Source organism: Cherax quadricarinatus, chromosome 69, assembly GCF_038502225.1.
Source record: "Cherax quadricarinatus isolate ZL_2023a chromosome 69, ASM3850222v1, whole genome shotgun sequence".
NCBI lineage: Eukaryota > Metazoa > Arthropoda > Malacostraca > Decapoda > Parastacidae > Cherax > Cherax quadricarinatus.
In genome coordinates, this window is record NC_091360.1 from 13352819 (window position 1) to 13373982 (window position 21164).

The window sequence follows — 21164 nt, forward strand, 5'->3', positions numbered from 1 at the left end:
ACTTTCCTTGTATGGATCTTAGTCTTGTCTTTATTGTGTAGACACCTCCTTTCCCTTTACATTGTCAAATGCTCCAAACTTCAGAACACACTCGTGACAACCTGATTTTTTTTTTTTTTTACACAGGGTTTGACAAGGTTAGGTTAAGGATTCCTAGCTTTATTGACAAGCTATTTACAGGTTGAGGATTCCTAACTTTATTGACAAGCTAAGAGCTGTTACCTACATCAGCTCATTTGAAAGCTTGCTTCTTTACCTATTTTCCTATTTGTCCTTTTCTTGTTTTGAGTTTCCTTTCTTCTGCCTTAGGTGATCTGTCCTTCACTGTTTTTTCTCCTCTGAGTCTTTGGTCTTACCCTTTGTGAGTCCTTAGCTCTCCTACAGTACTCCTCTTTCTTGGCCTTTGACTGACCCCACCACTACTGCTGCTAATACTACTTCCTTTCCTACTACCTTTAGCCTCTACCTTCACTTTTGCCTCCCTTCACACTCCCCTTTCTATTCTTGTGCATGAATTACATTCCTTACTTTACACTTACACTACTATTTCTACTGTTATTTCCACTAACAGCCTTACCACTACCACTACAACTCTTCCCACATCTTTTGTCCCTTCCCAGCCAATTGGCCTATATATATACTGGCTCCATCTCTCTTTTCTGTTAGTGGCTTTGTAAATGGTCCAAGTCAGACCAAAACGTTGTCGTAAGCTCCTCCTATGTGCGGGTTATTTGTGTAATGAACCCTTCCTACACATTTCCAAATCAACTAGCAATGACAACTACAGTGAATATGCTCTTCCAGTCCAAAAGCACCTCACGATGCTTTACTATCAGTTGTACAAAATATTGCAGAGTAAAAGAGACCAAAGACACATTACATTATTATTATTACAATCAAGGGGGAAGCGCTAAACCCGGAGGATTATACAGCGCCTGGGGGGGGATGTGGAAGGCATTCAGGCTTAATTTGGGGAACTGGAGCACAGATCCAATTCCCTAAATCAAGAGCCCCTCACCAACATCAAGGAACCTTCCTTGAGGGGAAAGACACATTACAGAATTCCTCATTACTCCCCTACCAGAAACCATAATCTAAGGTAAGAAATATTATTTCTGCAACATTTGTGGCTTTAAGCAATGCATTAAAGATAATACATCATGACAATGAATAACAGATACATTATTCTTTTTATTTTCTTATGATTTAGAGAGCTAAAAAAATTTATTTGCCATTTTTGGGGATCCAAAGAATGTATCTTTATTTTTCCCATAAATGATTTAGTTTGTTTTATATAGTTTCATCTTGGATGCACTTTCAGGAACATAAATACATTAACTGATGGTCAAGCATGTCCCTAACACCACTGGACTTTGAGAAAACAATAAATGACATGCCCATGCACTCTGTCCCAGGACTAGACTTGTGGAATTCTGTGTTCATCAAGAACTGCAAGAAACTCTTTTTGCAGGCATTAAACATTCTATGGAGAGGGAGCCTAGACAGAGGGGTCATTTGGTTGCAGTAAAGCGACTGCAAAGAACAAGATTGATAACACTAATGTATCATTTAATAAATTTTTTGAAAGGGTTCTATGAATCAAGATTACCAACCACTTGGATACCCCAAAATGCAAATGTAGTAAACAGACTTTGTGAAAGCCTTCGACAAGTATGTTCATGGTGTAATAGCACACAAAATGCATGATTAAGAAATAACAGGATAAGTGGGTAGATGGATCTTTAACATTCTAACCAACAGAGCACAAAGAATAAAAATTAGATCAGAGTATAAAACAAATTCTAACCGCACATTAGAGCAAAAAATTAATGTGATGGAATTGGGAGTGATAATATCAGAGAATCTCTATTTCAAAGACCACAACAATGTCTATCACATCTGATAAGAAAATGATAAGATGGATAATAAGAGCCTTCAAAACAAGGGATGCCAAACCAATGATGATTTTCATCAAATCATTTGTTCTCTCTAGGCTGGAATAGTGCTGTACACTAATGGTCCCTTTCAAGGTAGACAAAATTGCAGATCTGGATAATATACAGAGAACTTTCACTGCATGTATCAACACAAACAAGCACATAAATTTCTGGGAACATTTGAAATTCCTTTACCTGTACCCCTTGGGAATGCACAAGAAAACATATAACCTGGAAAATCCTAGAGGGACTGGACCCAAATCTGCACATAGAAGTCACTCCCTATGAAAGCAAGACTTGGCAGGCATTGCAACATCACCCCAATGACTTCTGACTGTCTATAAGAGGGAGCTGGATAGACATCTAGATTCAATATCTGACCAGTCAGGCTGTGGTTCATATGTTAGATTTCATGCAACTGGCAGGAACAACCTGGTTGATCAGGCCCTGATTTACTGCAAGGCCTCATCATGGACCAGGACGTGGGGGCACTGACCCATTGGAACACCCTCTAGATAGATAGACCAGGGATCACCTCCACCAAGGATCACTTCCATCACTTAGGATCACCTTCACTACTGAGGATCTCCACCACTGAGGATCACTTCCACAAATGAGGATCACTTTCTCTGAGAATCAATTCCACCACTGAGGATCACCTCCACCACTGAGGATCACTTCCACCAATGAGGATCACTTCCTCTGAGAATCACTTCCACCACTGAGGAACACCTCCACCACTGAGGATCACTTCCTCTGAGAATCACTTCCACCACTGAGGAACACCTCCACCACTGAGGATCACTTCCACCACTGAGAATCACTTTACCACTGAGAATCACTTTCACCACTGAGGATCACCTCCACCACTGAGGATCACCTCCACCACTGAAGACAACTTCCACCACTGAGGATCACTTCCAACTTCCACCACTGAGGATCACCTCCACCACTGAGGATCACTATCAATACTATGGGTCATGTAATACAGCCTCTCCTCACTTAATGATGGAGTTCCATTCCTAAGACCACATCGGTAAAGGAATTCATCACTAAGTGAGGAGCATACTATAATGGTAGTGGGTTTGTGTCAACCATCTTTGATATTGTTTTAATGTCACCTTTGCACCATTTACATTTCTGGTATATTTTTAAATGTTTAAACAGTAATGTACTGTACAGTGTAACAATCATAATAGAGGAAATCAGCTCTAATATACATTACATTTAGGTATGCATACTAGTCAGAGAGGCCGTTGTAAGTCCAAGTCATAAGTAAATGAATACGTTAAGTGAGGAGAGGCTGTACTTAAAATATTTATATATTTACTTATAAATAATAATTCAATGGTCAACAACCAAAATGCTTCTGAGACCAGAGTAGCAATTTCCAACTAATTTTAGGTCACTGAAAATGAATATCATGGTTAAAATTGTGTTAGCTCTACTTTTCAATATACACCTATGAGTCACAACAGGTTTCAACAAGGTTGTGGCAGTGTGTTTCTTACCACACAGTCTTACTGCCCTTCATTATTGTTCCAGCAGTCATGGAAGGTGGTTGTGCTGTGCAAATTTATATTTTGAGGTGGAAGGTAGGTGATTTTTTTAGCCAAACACTTTTTAAACTTACAATCAATATTCACTGAGCAAACTATTGACATGCATGTGAGGCATATTACATTAATTTTATTTTCCTACTGTATGGTATAAATGCTTCTCTTTATCTGTCATGGTAATGTAATGATAAATTAATGAATAAATTTTCTGTTTATATTCTAAATGTTTGTTATTTTCATCTTTCAGATGCCTCATACTTGTGTGAATAGGATAGACAACTTCTGCTACATTTGTGGTAAGGTGCCTTTTGCATCACAGAAGTGCCATGATGCTTCTGTGATGCATCACAGAAGCATCACAGTCACTGGAGACTGTTCATAGATTCATCAAAAACGAGTCTGAAAGTTGTCTTGCTGCATAACGGTAACAGTAAACCATCAGTTCCTGTAGGCTATGCACCACATATGAAACAAACTTGTGAGGGTATAAAGCATATGTTGCAATGCATGAAATATGATGAACATCAATGGCAGCTCTGTGGTGCCTTAAAGGTTGTTGCCCATGTGATGGACTTGCAGCAGATACACCAAGTACTGCTGCTTTCTATGTGAATGGGACAGCTATTCAAGAGGCTTCCACTACATCAGGAGACACTGGCCACCTTGTCAAACATTGGAGCCTAGGATGAAAAATGTTCAGCATCCACCTTTCATTGAACCAACCAAAATTTTGCTACTACCATTACACATAAAACTGGGATATGAAAAACTTTGTAAAAACTATAGACATATCCGGTGAGGGATTCAAGTATTTAACACGAAAATTCCCCTCACTGAGTAATACTAAGAGAAGGAGTCTTCAACAGTCCTCAGATTTCCAAGCTTCTTAACCCTTAAACTGTTGAAACATAGATCTATGTTCATGTGCGTAGCGCTCTGACCTTTATTTTCCCCATTTGAAAGCATGTAAAAAACGCTGATCTACGTTCAGAGCCCCCCACACGTGGACATAGCTCTACGATTGGACAGTTTAAGGGTTAACTCTTTCAGGGTCAAAAGGCCCTCTCCCAAACTCATTCTCAGAGTCGAAAAATTTTTGAAAAAAAAAAAAAAAAAAAAAAAAAAAGATTTTTTTCTTATGAAATGATAGAGCATATTTTTGTGAGTATTATAAGCCAAATTTTTTTTTTTGTTATCAATACTTACCCTGACATTGAGGCGTGAAGTTGACAAAGTGAGCCACTTACGGCAACATCTTCGACTGTCGGTCAAGCGGTAATAGTTTTATTTTTTTTCTTATATTTTTTAATACAGTGGACCCCCGCATAATGGACGCCTTGCATAGCGGACAATCCGCATAGCGGACGCTTTGATCGCTAAAATTTTGCCCCGCATAGTGGACAAAAACCCGCTCAGCGGCCTTCGTCTGAGACGCGTCCAATGTGCGGCCTGAGCCACGCTCACATGTTCCGCGGGTGGCATTGTTTACCAGCCAGCCTCCGCGGTAACATCCAAGCATACAATCGGAACATTTTGTATTATTACAGTGTTTTTGGTGATTTTTTTCTGGAAAATAAGTGACCATGGGCCCCAAGAAAGCTTCTAGTGCCAACCCTACAGCAATAAGGGTGAGAATTACTATGGAGATGAAGAAAAAGATCATTGATAAGTATGAAAGTGGAGTGCGTGTCTCCGAGCTGGCCAGGTTGTATAATAAACCCCAATCAACCATCGCTACTATTGGTGGTACAGCTGCTGCTGCTGCTGTATCACCGTCAGCTGCTGCTGCACTGTCAGCTGCTGCTGCTGTACCACCGTCAGCTGGTCCTGCTGCTGTAGTACCGTCTGCTGCTGCTGTAGCATCATCTGCTGCTGCTGTAGCATCGTCTGCTGCTGCTGCTGCTGTAGCATCGTCTGCTGCTGCTGCTGCTGTAGCATCGTCTGCTGCTGCTGCTGCTGTAGCATTGTCTGCTGCTGCTGCTGCTGTAGCATCGTCTGCTGCTGCTGTAACATCGTCTGTTGCTGCTGTAGCATCGTCTGCTGCTGCTGCTGCTGTAGCATCGTCTGCTGCTGCTGTAACATCGTCAGTTGCTGCTGTAGCATCGTCTGCTGCTGCTGTAGCATCGTCTGTTGCTGCTGTAGCATCGTCTGCTGCTGCTGCTGCTGTAGCATTGTCTGCTGCTGCTGTAACATCGTCTGTTGCTGCTGTAGCATCGTCTGCTGCTGCTGCTGCTGTAGCATCGTCTGCTGCTGCTGTAACATCGTCTGTTGCTGCTGTAGCATCGTCTGCTGCTGCTGCTGCTGTAGCATCGTCTGCTGCTGCTGTAACATCGTCAGTTGCTGCTGTAGCATCGTCTGCTGCTGCTGTAACATCGTCAGTTGCTGCTGTAGCATCGTCTGCTGCTGCTGTAGCATCGTCTGTTGCTGCTGTAGCATCGTCTGCTGCTGCTGCTGCTGTAGCATCGTCTGCTGCTGCTGTAACATCGTCAGCTGCTGCTGCTGCTGCTGTAGCACCGTTGTTGGTGTGGCTTATTGAGAATACCAAGAAACAATTAACCCCAGAGGATTTGCCACCCAGGATAGCCCAAAAAAGTCAGTGTCATCGAAGACTGTAACTTATTTCCATTGGGGTCCTTAATCTTGTCTCCCAGGATGCAACCCACACCAGTCGACTAACACCCAGGTGAACAGGAAAAATGCCTGGAACTAGTGCTCATATTGGTGAATTTAGAGCCAGCAAAGGTTGGTTTGAGAGATTTAAGAATCGTAGTGACATACACAGTGTGATAAGGCCTGTTCTGGAAGAAAATACCAAACAGGACCTACAGTACTCAGGAGGAAAAGGCACTCCCAGGACACAGTGTCTCATCAGTCATTGCTGCATCTTCAATAAAGGTAAGTGTCATTTATTCTTCATTTAGTAGAGTAGTACATGCACAATATATATTGTGCATGTACTACTCTACTATTGTGCATGTATCCTTCTCTTTGTGTGTAGGAAAATGTATATTTCATGTGGTAAAATTTTTTTTTTCAAACTTTTGGGTGTCTTGCACGGATTAATTTTATTTCCATTATTTCTTATGGGGAAAATTCATTCGCATAGCGAACATTTCGCATAACAGCCAGCCCTCTTGCACGGATTAAGGTCGCTATGCGGGGTCCACTGTATTTTACTTTTTCACGTAACTTTTATGGCCTGTGAGACCAATATAAGCCATATTTTGGATATATACACTTGTTGTATACTACACAATAACTGCACAAACATTGACAGGTGAATATTTTCACCTATTTTAGTCATACATACATAGTATTTATAGGTCCCAGCAATGTTTTGGTAGGGAAGGAAGCATGGGTTTTTGTAAACAACATGGCTGACTGGCTGGCTGGCTGGCTGGCAGGCTGGCTGGCTGGCTGGCAGGCCGGCTGGCTGGCTGGCTGACCGGCTGGCTGGCCAGCTGGTTGGATGGCTGGCTGGCTGGCTGACCAGCTGGCTGGCTCTGTCTCTGTCTCACAGGTACACAATAATACAATTATACACAGTGAAAATTACTGAGGATGCACGGAGAATATAATAATAATAATTGAGCATGGTGTAAGAGAGTGTCACTCTTATCTTATCTCTCCACTAATGACAGTGGTGACATTTGATGAGGGTACACTGCCTCCCTTTCATTTGTTTTCACTTAACACATAAACATGTCTATCTGTCTGCTTGTCTCTTTTTCTGTCTGTGTGTGTGTCTATCTCTCTGTTTGCTCCCCTGTCTCTCTCTGTCTCAGAGAGAGCCACTAGTGAACCAACACTTATTACACATGACGCAGTAGTCACTGTGTCACATCTGAGTCCTGATACTTATTATTTGCCAGTCAGGATTTTTGGGTTATCCTAGGTAATTTACACTATGTATAATTGTATTTATGTGTACCTGAGAGAGAGAGAGAGAGAGAGAGAGAGAGAGAGAGAGAGAGAGAGAGAGAGAGAGAGAGAGAGAGAGAGAGAGAGAGAGAGAGAGAGAGAGAGAGAGAGAAAGAAAGAAAGACAGAGACAGAGAGACAGAGGGAGAGAGACAGAGGGAGAGAGACAGAGAGAGACAGACAGACAGAGACAGACAGACAGCCACCTGACCAGCCAGCCAGCCAGCCATGTTGTTTACACAAACCCATGCTCCCTTCCCTTCCACCCCCACTGCCTCCATCCCCCCTTACTGTCTTTCCCCACCACCGACACTGCGGGAGAGTGAGGTATTCCTAACGCTTGGCTTGGTCACAAAGGCGTACTGAATTACCACTCCCACAATGCAATGCGGGTGCATAGATTTTTTTCCTACTGTGCACACTTACCACATAGACCCATTCTATCACATGTAGACCTACCAGCTCTCTCCTGCTCAATCTGAAGGTGCTAGAATTTACGCGTACTAGTATGATACCAACCCTGGCGCATAAGCCGTACCAGTACGGTCCCAACCCTGAAAGGATTCAAGATGGTGACTTTGAATCAGACCTTCATGGGGAGGAGAAAGCTGCTTGGGAAGCATTCAAGTTAGTGGCGAAGGGATTTCTCGGAAACAGAAGGAAAGACAACTATGAAGAATTGGTGGAAAGCCTCATCAAGGCTTACAAGAATATGGAAAGTGTCACTTAAAATCCACTTTTTGGACTCACATTTAGACTTCTACTTACACTTAGGTCACACTACACATACATGTACACGTTTATTTATACACACTCATCTGAGTTTTCTTTGATTTTATCTTAATAGTTCTTGGTCTTATTACTTTTCCTTTTATATCCATGGGGAAGTGGAATAAGAATCTTTCCTCCGTAAGCCATGCGTGTTGTAAAAGTCAACTAAAATGCCGGGAACAATGGGCTAGTAACCCCTTTTCCTGTAAAGATTACTAAAAAGAATAAGAAGAAGAAAATTGTCAAAGTGGGAAGTCTGAATGTGCGTGGATGTTGTGCAAATGATAAGAAAGAGATGATTGTGGATGTTATGAATGAGAAGAAACTGGATGTCCTGGCTTTAAGTGAGACAAAGCTGAAGGGGGTGGGAGAGTTTCAATGGAGAGGAATAAATGGGATTAGGTCAGGGGTTTCAAATAGAGTTAGAGCTAAAGAAGGAGTAGCAATAATGTTGAAGGATAAGCTATGGCAGGAAAAGAGGGACTACAAATGTATTAATTCAAGGATTATGTGGAGTAAAATAAAGATTGGATGTGAAAAGTGGGTTATAGTAAGCGTGTATGCACCTGGAGAAGAGAGAAGTGTAGAGGAGAGAGAGAGAGATTTTGGGAAATGTTGAGTGAATGCGTGGGGAGTTTTGAATCAAGTGTGAGAGTAATGGTGGTTGGGGATGTCAATGCTAAAGTGGGTAAAAATGTTATGGAGGGAGTAGTAGGTAAATTTGGGGTGCCAGGGGTAAATGTAAATGGGGAGCCTTTAATTGAGCTATGTGTAGAAAGAAATTTGGTAATAAGTAATACATATTTTATGAAAAAGAGGATAAATAAATATACAAGGTATGATGTAGCACGTAATGAAAGTAGTTTGTTAGATTATGTATTGGTGGATAAAAGGTTGATGGGTAGGCTCCAGGATGTACATGTTTATAGAGGGGCAACTGATATATCGGATCATTATTTAGTTGTAGCTACAGTTAGAGTAAGAGGTAGATGGGAAAAGAGGAAGGTGGCAACAACAAGTAAGAGGGAGGTGAAAGTGTATAAACTAAGGGAGGAGGAAGTTCGGGTGAGATATAAGCGACTATTGGCAGAAAGGTGGGCTAGTGCAAAGATGAGTAGTGGGGGGGTTGAAGAGGGTTGGAACAGTTCTAAAAATGCAGTATTAGAATGTGGGGCAGAAGCTTGTGGTTATAGGAGGGTGGGGGCAGGAGGAAAGAGGAGTGATAGGTGGAATGATGAAGTAAAGGGTGTGATAAAAGAGAAAAAGGTAGCTTATGAGAGGTTTTTACAAAGCAGAAGTGTTATAAGAAGAGCAGAGTATATGGAGAGTAAAAGAAAGGTGAAGAGAGTGGTGAGAGAGTGGAAAAGGAGAGCAGATGATAGAGTGGGAGAGGCACTGTCAAGAAATTTTAATGAAAATAAGAAAAAAATTTGGAGTGAGTTAAACAAGTTAAGAAAGCCTAGGGAAAGTATGGATTTGTCAGTTAAAAACAGAGTAGGGGAGTTAGTAGATGAGGAGAGGGAGGTATTAGGTAGATGGCGAGAATATTTTGAGGAACTTTTAAATGTTGAGGAAGAAAGGGAGGCGGTAATTTCATGCACTGGCCAGGGAGGTATACCATCTTTTAGGAGTGAAGAAGAGCAGAATGTAAGTGTGGTGGAGGTACGTGAGGCATTACGTAGAATGAAAGGGGGTAAAGCAGCTGGAACTGATGGGATCATGACAGAAATGTTAAAAGCAGGGGAAGATATACTGTTGGAGTGGTTGGTACTTTTGTTTAATAACTGTATGAAAGAGGGGAAGGTACAGCAGGGCCCCGCTTTACGGCGTTTCGCTTTACGGCGTTCCACTAATACGGACATTTCAAATTATGACCAAAACTCACTATACGGCTTCCCCGCACCTGTCTTTCTAATACGGTCACAGCGGCCCACCGAGTTTGTTTACATTCTCCCTGAGCACATCTCCTTATTATGTCTGGAAACTTTCCAAAATTTCAAGTGTTTTAAAGTTATTGTATATTTTATATGTATTGTACTTGATAATTAAACTTGTGTAAACCTGTACCTAAATAAACTTACACACTTTGCTGGCATGTAGGTACACATTAAAATCGCTAAGAGTCTCTCTACTCTTGATGCAATAATAATAATAATAATAATAATAATAATAATAATAATAATCTCTTGGGCGCATTAATGTCGCATATTACGTTAATATAGACATTTCCCTTAATCTATCTATGATATTTTTTTCAAAATTATATAAGAAACACATTATGTAACACATAAACATGATACATGCACCCACAGTATAAAAATTTATACAAATATATATGAGATGTTTACCAAACGGTTTGTAGAAGTGTCGGAAGAATTACGTTTTCTCTAGCCCGTCACCTGTTACTAGGGATAACTGTAGAAAAATATTCCTTATGTATGCCTTCACTTTATAGCTATAATTCTGTACTAACTTGTACACAGTGTAAGAGTACAGTGGACCCCCGGTTAACGATATTTTTTCATTCCAGAAGTATGTTCAGGTGCCAGTACTGACTGAATTTTTTCCCATAAGGAATATTGTGAAGTACGTTAGTCCATTTCAGACCCCCAAACATGCACTTACATAAATACACTTACATAATTGGTCGCATTTGGAGGTGATCGTTAAGCGGGGGTCCACTGTATTTGTTTCGTGATTTAATTATTATAATAATAATAAAAATATTATAAGGTAAAAGTTTCACAAACTCTTACAAATGTACATGAATGAACTAAAACTGGACACATATTAATACCGTCTATTTCGCCTGACCGAGTGATCGTCCCCCTGTTCAGTTTGTTTGTTTACGCTGTCTGAGCTCGGTGTATCATTAAATGTTGTATATTACGTTAATATACACATTTTCATTAATCCATCCGTGATATTTTTTTCAAAATTATATAATAAACACGATACATAACATAAATACATAACAACATATGTGTAGAGACCCTAGGATAACCCAAAAAAGTCAGAGTGACTTACTTCCATTGCCTTAACTCAGAGCATCATTTCTTCTCAAAATGATGTTACATGAGAATGGGAGTGTTCTTCTTTATTTATTCTACCGTATCAATGTAGAGACAACCTATACACAATGTAACTTGTACACAAACCAGACGTGTACACTGTTTGTTTACAAAACTTACCTTCGCCAGGTTTGTTTACATAACTCTGCGCCTGTCCTCTCTCATGCACTCATTCTTTCTCTCTGGTATGGTAGCCCGGCTGACTACCATACATACCACACTTGATTTTTTACAATAAATACTACTCATCTCACCCTATATTTTAAGGTAAGTAATGAGTGAACTGTATATACATTTTATTGCTCTAGGATGCTTAAATATCATAGAATAGTATGTGTGGGTGGGTTGGCCTGGTATGGTAGCCTGGCTGACTACCATACACACCACACTTGATTTTTTACAATAAATACTACTCATCTCACCCTATATTTTAAGGTGAGTAATGAGTGAACTGTATATACATTTTATCGCTCTGGGATGCTTAAATATCATAGAATAGTATGTGTGGGTGGGGTGGCCTGGTATGGTAGCCTGGCTGACTACCATACATACCACACTTGATTTCTTACAATAAATACTACTTGTCTCACCCTAGATTAAGACTATAAATATTTTAAGATAAGTAATGAGTGCACTATGTGTGTATTGTACTTTTTTTATTGTTTTTTGATGCCTGGTTCTATTGCTAACATAATATATGTTAGTGTAAACTTGTTATCTAGTGTTTGTATGCATTTGTAAGTGGAAAAAAAGGGTGTTCCACTTTACGGCGGTTTCCGCTTTACGGCGGTAGCCTGGAACCTAACCTGCTGTATAAGTGGGGCCCTCCTGTACCTAGGGATTGGCAGAGAGCATGTATAATCCATTTATATAAAGGGAAAGGGGACAAAAGAGATTGTAAAAATTATAGAAGAATAAGTTTACTGAGTATACCAGGAAAAGTATACGGTAGGGTTATATTTGAAAGAATTAGAGGTGAGATAGAATGTAGGGTTGCGGATGAGCAGGGAGGCTTCAGAGTGGGTAGGGGATGTGTAGATCAAGTGTTTACATTGAAGCATATATGTGAACAGTATTTAGATAAAGGTAGGGAAGTTTTTATTGCATTTATGGATTTAGAAAAGGCAAATGATAGAGTGGATAGAGGAGCAATGTGGCAGATGTTGCAAGTATATGGAATAGGTGGTAAGTTACTAAATGCTGTTAAGAGTTTTTATGAGGATAGTGAGGCTCAGGTTAGGGTGTGTAGAAGAGAGGGAGAATACTTCCCGGTAAAAGTAGGTCTTAGACAGGGATGTGTAATGTCATCATGGTTGTTTAATATATTTATTGATGGGGTTGTAAAAGAAGTAAATGCTAGGGTGTTTGGGAGAGGGGTGGGATTAAATTATGGGGAATCAAATTCAAAATGGGAATTGACACAGTTACTTTTTGCTGATGATACTGTGCTTATGGGAGATTCTAAAGAAAAATTGCAAGGTTAGTGGATGAGTTTGGGAATGTGTGTAAAGGTAGAAAGTTGAAAGTGAACATCAAAAAGAGTAAGGTGATGAGGGTATCAAATAATTTAGATAAAGAAAAATTGGATATCAAATTGGGGAGGAGGAGTATGGAAGAAGTGAATGTTTTCAGATACTTGGGAGTTGACGTGTCGGCGGATGGATTTATGAAAGATTAGGTTAATCATAGAATTGATGAGGGAAAAAACGTGAGTGGTGCGTTGAGGTATATGTGGAGTCAAAAAACGCTATCTATGGAGGCAAAGAAGGGAATGTATGAAAGTATAGTGGTACCAACACTCTTATATGGATGTGAAGCTTGGGTGGTAAATGCAGCAGCGAGGAGATGGAGGCAGTGGAGATGTCCTGTCTAAGGGCAATGTGTGGTGCAAATATTATGCAGAAAATTCGGAGTGTGGAAATTAGGAGAAGGTGTGGAGTTAATAAAAGCATTAGTCAGAGGGCAGAAGAGGGGTTGTTGAGGTGGTTTGGTCATTTAGAGAGAATGGATCAAAGTAGAATGACATGGAAAGCATATAAATCTATAGGGGAAGGAAGGAGGGGTACGGGTCGTCCTTGAAAGGGTTGGAGAGAGGGGGTAAAGGAGGTTCTGTGGGCAAGGGGCTTGGACTTCCAGCAAGCGTGCGTGAGCGTGTTAGATAGGAGTGAATGGAGACAAATGGTATTTGGGACCTGACGATCTGTTGGAGTGTGAGCAGGGTAATATTTAGTGAAGGGATTCAGGGAAACCGGTTATTTTCATATAGTCGGACTTGAGCCCTGGAAATGGGAAGTACAATGCCTGCACTTTAAAGGAGGGGTTTGGGATATTGGCAGTTTGGAGGGATATGTTGTGTATCTTTATACGTATATGATTCTAAACTGTTGTATTCTGAGCACCTCTGCAAAAACAGTGATAATGTGTGAGTGTGGTGAAAGTGTTGAATGATGATGAAAGTATTTTCTTTTTGGGGATTTTCTTTCTTTTTTGGGTGACCCTGCCTCGGTGGGAGACGGCCGACTTGTTGAAAAAAAAAAAAATTAGACTTTTTTTCCAGTGAACTGTGGGGCAGTTAGTGACGAACATGGTGAAAGGTTTCAAGATATTTCAACCATGGAAAAATGGTACCAAGGCAAATGGGACACAAGAATGCTTGCAGGCTATTGCTGGACATTGGCAACAAATGATTCTTCAGCCCACTATAAGCATCAAGCAAAAAGGCAGATAGCAGGTAAGGATTCGAGTTGAAAATTTCCTGACACTTTGTATATTATAATAAAATAATCAAATATTACATGTCTCATATCTTTAAACCTATAGCCATTAATCATTTTTCAAGGTCATATATGGATTCAGGACATGAAAATACATAAGAATTAACTAATCTCATTTACAAAGCATACAACTTTTCAAAAATTGTTGACCAGTGTAATTATTATTATTATTATTATCAAGAGAAAAATGTTAAACCCATCATTGTTGTACAGCACTTGGGAAGTGAAAGAGGTAAAGGGTAATCAGGTTTGATCCAAGGAAATGGAGGGTAGCTCCAATCTCAAAGACCTAAATTCCATTATCAAAATAAGGGAACCCTTCATGAAGAGGATTCTATACTAAATGAACACTCATGTGTCATACTGTGATTTTTGTGAAGTCTTTCAAACACTTTGAACACTTAAATGGTTTTTCATTGTGTATGAACTCTCATGTGTCTTATTAGATTTCCTTTTTGTGAAAAACCTTTTAAACATTCTGAACACTGATATGGTTTTTCTTGTGTATGAACTCTCATGTGTTGTATGAGCCCTGATTTACATAAAAAATTCTTTAGGCACTCTGAACACTGATATGTTTTTCCTTGATTATGAACTTTGATGTGTTTTATTAGATTTGACTTACATGAAAAGTTTTTTAAACACTCTGAACATTGATATGGTTTATCTTGTGAATGAACTCTAATGTGCTGTATTAGATATGATTTACAAGAAAAGTTTTTTAAACACTCTGAACACTGAAATGGCTTTTCTTGTGAATGAACACTCATGTGTTGTATTAGATATGATTTACATGAGAAGTTTTTTAAACACTCTGAACACTGATATGGTTTTTCTTGTGAATGAATTCTCATGTGTCGCATTAGATGTGATTTTCTTGAAAAGTCTTTTAAACATTCTAAACACTGATAAGGTTTTTCTTGTGAATGAATTCTCATGTGTCGTATTAGATGTGATTTACAAGAAAAGTTTTTTAAACACTCTGAACACCGGTATGATTTTTCTTGTGAATGAATTCTCATGTGTCGTATTAGACTTGATTTACACGAAAAGTCTTTTAAACACTCTGAACACAGAAATGGTTTTTCTTGTGCATGAAGTTTCATATGTTGTGCAAGATATTTTTTTGTAGCAAAGTTTTTTAAACACTCTGAACACTGATATGTGTTGTTTATTTTCGAAACTTTCATGCACTGCATCATGTTACTTATCTGAGACGTCACTTAGATAATGAACACTCATAACTTTTCTTTTGCTTATTAAACTCTTGCATATTACATGTCATCTGGAAAAGATCATTTAAACACATTGTCTTCTTTTTTTTTTTTTTTCAACAAGTCGGTCGTCTCATTATTATTTCTTATTTACTGTGAAAATTATCTAATGGTTAGAAAAAATATTAAAAAATCTTGAGGAATATAATTTAATTTCAAATTAAACATTATTTACCAACTTATATTGTAAATAAGAGTATAGAAACTTTTTTTTTTTCAATTAGTGTCCAAACTTAATACAAACTCTAAATTCATTGAGTAATTAACAATACAGTGACAAAAGTTTAAATAATTCATTGAATATATTATTAGTATTTTATAAACTTCATATAAACTGTAAATAATCAAGTAATCAGTATTTTCTTTCTCAAGTAATCTTATCTGAAATGTTTGTATGACTAAAATTAGCACACTGCACCAATATGAGTGTACACATTATCAACAACACAGAGCAACAACATGAGTGTATTCATCAACTGTACATGCGATTATACATTAAAACAGCATACATCAACATTATTCATTACCAGCAGAACACATCATCAGTAAATACATAAATAACAGCAGAAAGCCTCATAAGTACATACATTAACGACAACACACACTGTTAACCTCTGCATATTATACATAACAGCAGTGTTCACAACAAACTACTGTGTTTAATTCATAGAGCCCCAAAATCTGCTGAGTAGCAAATTTTGGTCTAGACAAGACAGGGAATGTGTTTGTGTGGTGAGTGTGCACAGTATAAAAATAATTCAGCCACACATGACATGATGGTAACAGCTAACTTTAACACTGTGTTTCAATTAAAATAGTAATTTTGGGACATTTTAAGCTGTTTATTGTACCCAAAGATAGATTGGAAGATTAACTAGGTCACTTAAAGACAACAAGATAGCAGAAATAAAACTCAAAGTGACAGACATAATTAATTTTAGGCAATTTTCTTGGAAAGGTCTGGGACCTCCCTCTGTCACCCAGTTTGTTTCATGGAAGTAAGTAAGTAAGTTTATTCAGGTGTACACAAATACAGTTACACAGAATTATCATACATAGCAGCATATGTGTAGAGAACCTAGGATAACCCAAAAAAGTCAGAGTGACTTATTTCCATTATTTCATTAGTTATGGTTTATGAGCCAAGAAAAAAGAGGATACACTGAATTTTGTGCGTGATGGAGAATTATAATGAAAGGAAAGTGTTATATAAAAGAAGCTTGGGAATATTATTACTGATGAAAGCAGAAAGTTGCTTCAGAGGCAGGAATGCTTGCATTGGGTTTAAATTGGGATTTGTTGTAAAATTGGCCAAATTTCGAAATTCTTAGTGCTTAATGGTAACTTTTAAGGTTGAATGATCAAATTTTTGGAATCAATTTAAATTAAGGAAAGTGTACTAGCAAAATATCCGAGGATTAGAATTTGTCTAAAACAAGCCTCAAATTAAAGAAAATTGCTGTTATTTTGCCCAACTTCTAGTCTGCATAATTTGACATTTTTAGCATCATTACCATTAAAAAAAATTTCTTACCATTTCAGAAGTTAAATAATTTTTATATTTTAAAAACTATTAACACAAAAAGGTTTTTCAATTTGAGAGTTGTGGACACTAAGTGTTAACACAAGTACATTTCTGAGGTGGGTAAACACAGTAAAAAAATGATAGTTAAAGACAATACTGAAATATAAGCAGGAAAATATAAGATTAATAAAAAAAAAATCTGAGATAAGTTAATAAAGACATCTACCAATTATGAGGAAGATGGAAGGAATGTGTGAAGATAAAATACTTAGTTTAGGCAATATAGATGAATATTACAATATCCTGCCCAGAGTCATTATTTAAAGCAAATAATACAGATGATACATAATATTATTCCAACTATCAATAAATACAGTTCCTAAACCTTATACTTCTGTGTACTAAATTTAAGAAAGCTTTTAACTTGATAAGACATATTCAGTTGCCTTTGTTATTACTTCTGGAAAATGGTTAATTACTGATTTAGATAAAAATTATAACAAAATAAATATATTCACTTTAATAAGACTCTGTACTTAGGTCTTATAATGACACTAAATAAATATTTACATAGGCTAGGAAGCTGGAGGTAATACGTTTTAATGCAAAAGATGTTGATAATGCATGTACAGTATTATCGTAAGTCAATATAGGTTCACTGATTATTGAAGATGAAGTTGTAATTGTGAGAATAATTAGGTGATTCAATTCTGGACATTCAGGAAGAATTCACAGTAATGTAGTCAGCATTACCACATAGTTCACACAGTTTCTGCAGTTTATCTGCCACTTACAACACTTTCATATTACTGGTTGACCACGCTAAGTATAACTTTTTTGTCAAGATGATGAACTGCAAAAGGAAAGAATACACATTAATCAACAACTGTAAATTTAACAATGATGATTTTATTAAAGATATAATTTGTTCTCAACTGGTTTTCAACCCAATGTGTAGATGAGTAAGATACATGTGCAAAACCTGGGTATTTACTTACATTTGAGGTGTGAATTTTTAATATAATCAAAACCTAGCGCTAAACCTACTGGGGTCATACAGCGTTGCAGGGTAGGAGCTATTGCTGGATCATAAAGCAGCTACAGTGGAGAGGAGAACAGAGGCAGAAATATAAAAGGCTATGAGGAGTGCTAAAGGAAGTATTATCAAAGTTTATTTAGTAAATCAGTCACTGTCAAAAAGTTCAAGAGGGAGTCTCAGTCAAAGGTGGGGCCATCAGCAAGGAGGGAAGATAAGGTAAGGGTATTAGAGCAGTGACAATGATGGAGTGCTCATTGGTAAACAGAACAGCCCTGTCAGTGGAACGCCTTCCATCTGAACACAAAATTAATGGAAAAATAAATAAATAAAGAAACGACTCTAGGAAAAATAAGAATACAGTGGACCCCCGCATAACGATGGCATCACATAGCGATTAATCCGCATACCGCTTGCTTTAATCGCAAAAATTTTGCCGCGCATACCGATTAAAAACCCGCTCACCGATTTTCGTCCGAGACGCATCCAATGTGCGCCCTCAGCCAGCCTCACATGTGCCGCCCGTGCCACTGTTTACCAGCCAGCCTCCGCGGTAACATCCAAGCATACAATCGGAATATTTCGTATTATTACAGTGTTTTCGGTGCTGTTTCTGGAAAATAAGTGACCATGGGCCCCAAGAAAGCTTCTAGTGCCAACCGTACACCAACAAGGGTGAGAATTCCAATAGAAATGAAGAAAGAGATCATTGATAAGTATGAAAGTGGAGTGCGTATCGCCGACCTGGTCAAGTTGTACAAGAAACCCCAATCAACCATCGCTACTATTGTGGGCACCAGAAAGACAATCAAGGAAGCTGTTCTTGCCAAAAGTTTAACTGTGTTTTCGAAACAAAGATCGCAAGTGATGGAAGATGTTGAGAGACTCTTATTGGTGTGGATAAATGAAAAACAGCTAGCAGGAGATAGCGTCTCTCAAGCGATCATATGTGAAAAGGCTAGGAAGTTGCATGAGGATTTAATTAAAAAAATGCCTGCAACTAGTGATGATGTGAGTGAATTTAAGGCCAGCAAAGGTTGGTTTGAGAGATTTAAGAAGCGTAGTGGCATCCATAGTGTGATAAGGCATGGTGAGGCTGCCAGTTCGGACCACAAAGCGGCTGAAAAATATGTGCAGGAATTCAAGGAGTACATAGACAGTGAAGGACTGAAACCTGAACAAGTGTTTAATTGTGATGAAACAGGCCTGTTTTGGAAGAAAATGCCAAGCAGGACCTACATTACTCAGGAGGAAAAGGCACTCCCAGGACATAAGCCTATGAAAGACAGGCTTACTTTGTTGATGTGTGCCAATGCTAGTGGTGATTGCAAAGTTAAGCCTTTATTAGTGTATCACTCTGAAACTCCCAGAGCGTTCAGGCAAAAGAATGTCCTCAAGGATAATTTGTGTGTGCTGTGGAGGGCAAACAGTAAGGCATGGGTCACTAGGGACTTTTTCTATAACTGGTTACACCATGCATTTGCCCCCAATGTGAAAGATTACCTAACTGAAAAGAAATTAGAACTTAAGTGCCTCCTGGTGTTAGACAATGCCCCTGGTCATCCTACAGACGTGGCAGAGCGACTTTATGGGGACATGAGCTTCATTAAGGTGAAGTTTTTGCCTCCTAATACCACTCCTCTGCTGCAGCCCATGGACCAGCAGGTTATTGCAAACTTCAAAAAACTGTACACAAAAGCTCTGTTTGAAAGGTGCTTTGTAGTGACCTCAGAAACTCAACTGACTCTAAGAGAGTTTTGGAGAGAGCACTTTAATATCCTCAATTGTGTAAACCTTATAGGTAAGGCTTGGGAGGGAGTGACTAAGAAGACCTTGAACTCTGCTTGGAAGAAACTGTGGCCAGAATGTGTAGACAAAAGGGATTTTGAAGGGTTTGAGGCTAACCCTGAGAGGATTATGCCACTTGAGGAATCCATTGTGGCATTGGGAAAGTCCTTGGGATTGGAGGTTAGTGGGGAGGATGTGGAAGAGTTGGTGGAGGAGGACAATGAAGAACTAACCACTGATGAGCTGATAGATCAAAAAAAACTTCAAGAGCAAGAGGCCAGACCTGAGGAAACTGGTTCAGAGGAGGGGAGAGAGAAATTGAAGAAGTTGCCTACTACAAAGATTAAAGAAATCTGTGCAAAGTGGCTTGAAGTGCAAACCTTCATGGATGAAAATCACCCTCACACAGCTATTGCAAGCCGTGTTGGCAACCTGTACACTGACAATGTTGTGAAACACTTTAGGGAAGTCATAAAGGAACGAGAGGTACAGGCCACTATGGACAGATATGTTGTGCGAAAGAAGTCCAGTGACTCTGAAGCTGGTCCTAGTGGCATTAAAAGAAGAAGGGAAGTAACCCCAGAAAAGGACTTGACACCTCAAGTCTTAATGGAAGGGGATTCCCCTTCTAAACACTAACACTCTCTCTCCCCTCCTCCAATCCCATCAATCATCACCAGATCTTCAATAAAAGTAAGTGTCATGTAAGTGTGCATGCCTTTTTCAGTTTGTGTGTATTAAAATTAACATTTCATGTGGTAAAAAAAATTTTTTTTCATACTTTTGGGTGTCTTGCACGGATTAATTTTATTTCCATTATTTCTTATGGGGAAAATTCATTCACATACCGATTATTTCGCATAACAATTACCCCTCTTGCACGGATTAAAATCGTTATGCGGGGGTCCACTGTAATGACTTTTGAGGATTTTACTTAAAATTTAAATATAATAAAAATGGCCTTTGGTTCTGGTGCTGTAGTTGGGCAGGAGTAAGTAAGGCCCTGGACAGATCTCTGATGTTAACCCTTAAACGGTCCAAAGAGATTAACGTTCAAATTCGTAGTGCTACAAAAGTAGATCTACTTTTTTTTACATATTTTCAAATATAACAAAAAAAAATGTAGATAAAAGTTTTTTTACACGTTTTCAAATGTAAAACAAAAAAGAAGATCTACATTTTTTTACATACTTTCAGATGTTGAAAAAACGTATATATACGTTTGGACCATTTAAGGGTTAATGATGTGGGTTATCCTGGGCGAATGGTAACAGTCCGATGTTTTGGAATCTCCTCCACCACTTGGTTGGAGCACCACAAGTAGAATAAATAAGGGCCGATAGTAGTCGAATACTGTTAATAAGTCCAATTAACAAGTGTCTTGCTCCTTTATCTGGCGTCTATCCTGGATGACCATGCCAAGAACAGATCTGGTAATAAGAAAAAATAAACTGGTTACCAATGGCTATGATAATACAACATTTAAGAATGAAAAGGAGTGGTAAATGC

General features: G+C 38.8%; 1 long non-coding RNA gene across 1 annotated transcript in view; it reads right to left on the bottom strand.

Moving 5' to 3' along the window:
- Positions 1-14009: 14009 nt before the first annotated feature.
- Positions 14010-21164, bottom strand: part of LOC138854782 (uncharacterized) — a 36306-nt gene continuing 29151 nt past the window's right edge. The window contains exons 2-3 of the long non-coding RNA XR_011393960.1: positions 20847-21085; positions 14010-17684 (exon numbers count right to left, since the gene is read on the bottom strand). This is a non-coding gene — a long non-coding RNA (uncharacterized lncRNA). The remainder of the gene's footprint in view (positions 17685-20846; positions 21086-21164) is intronic.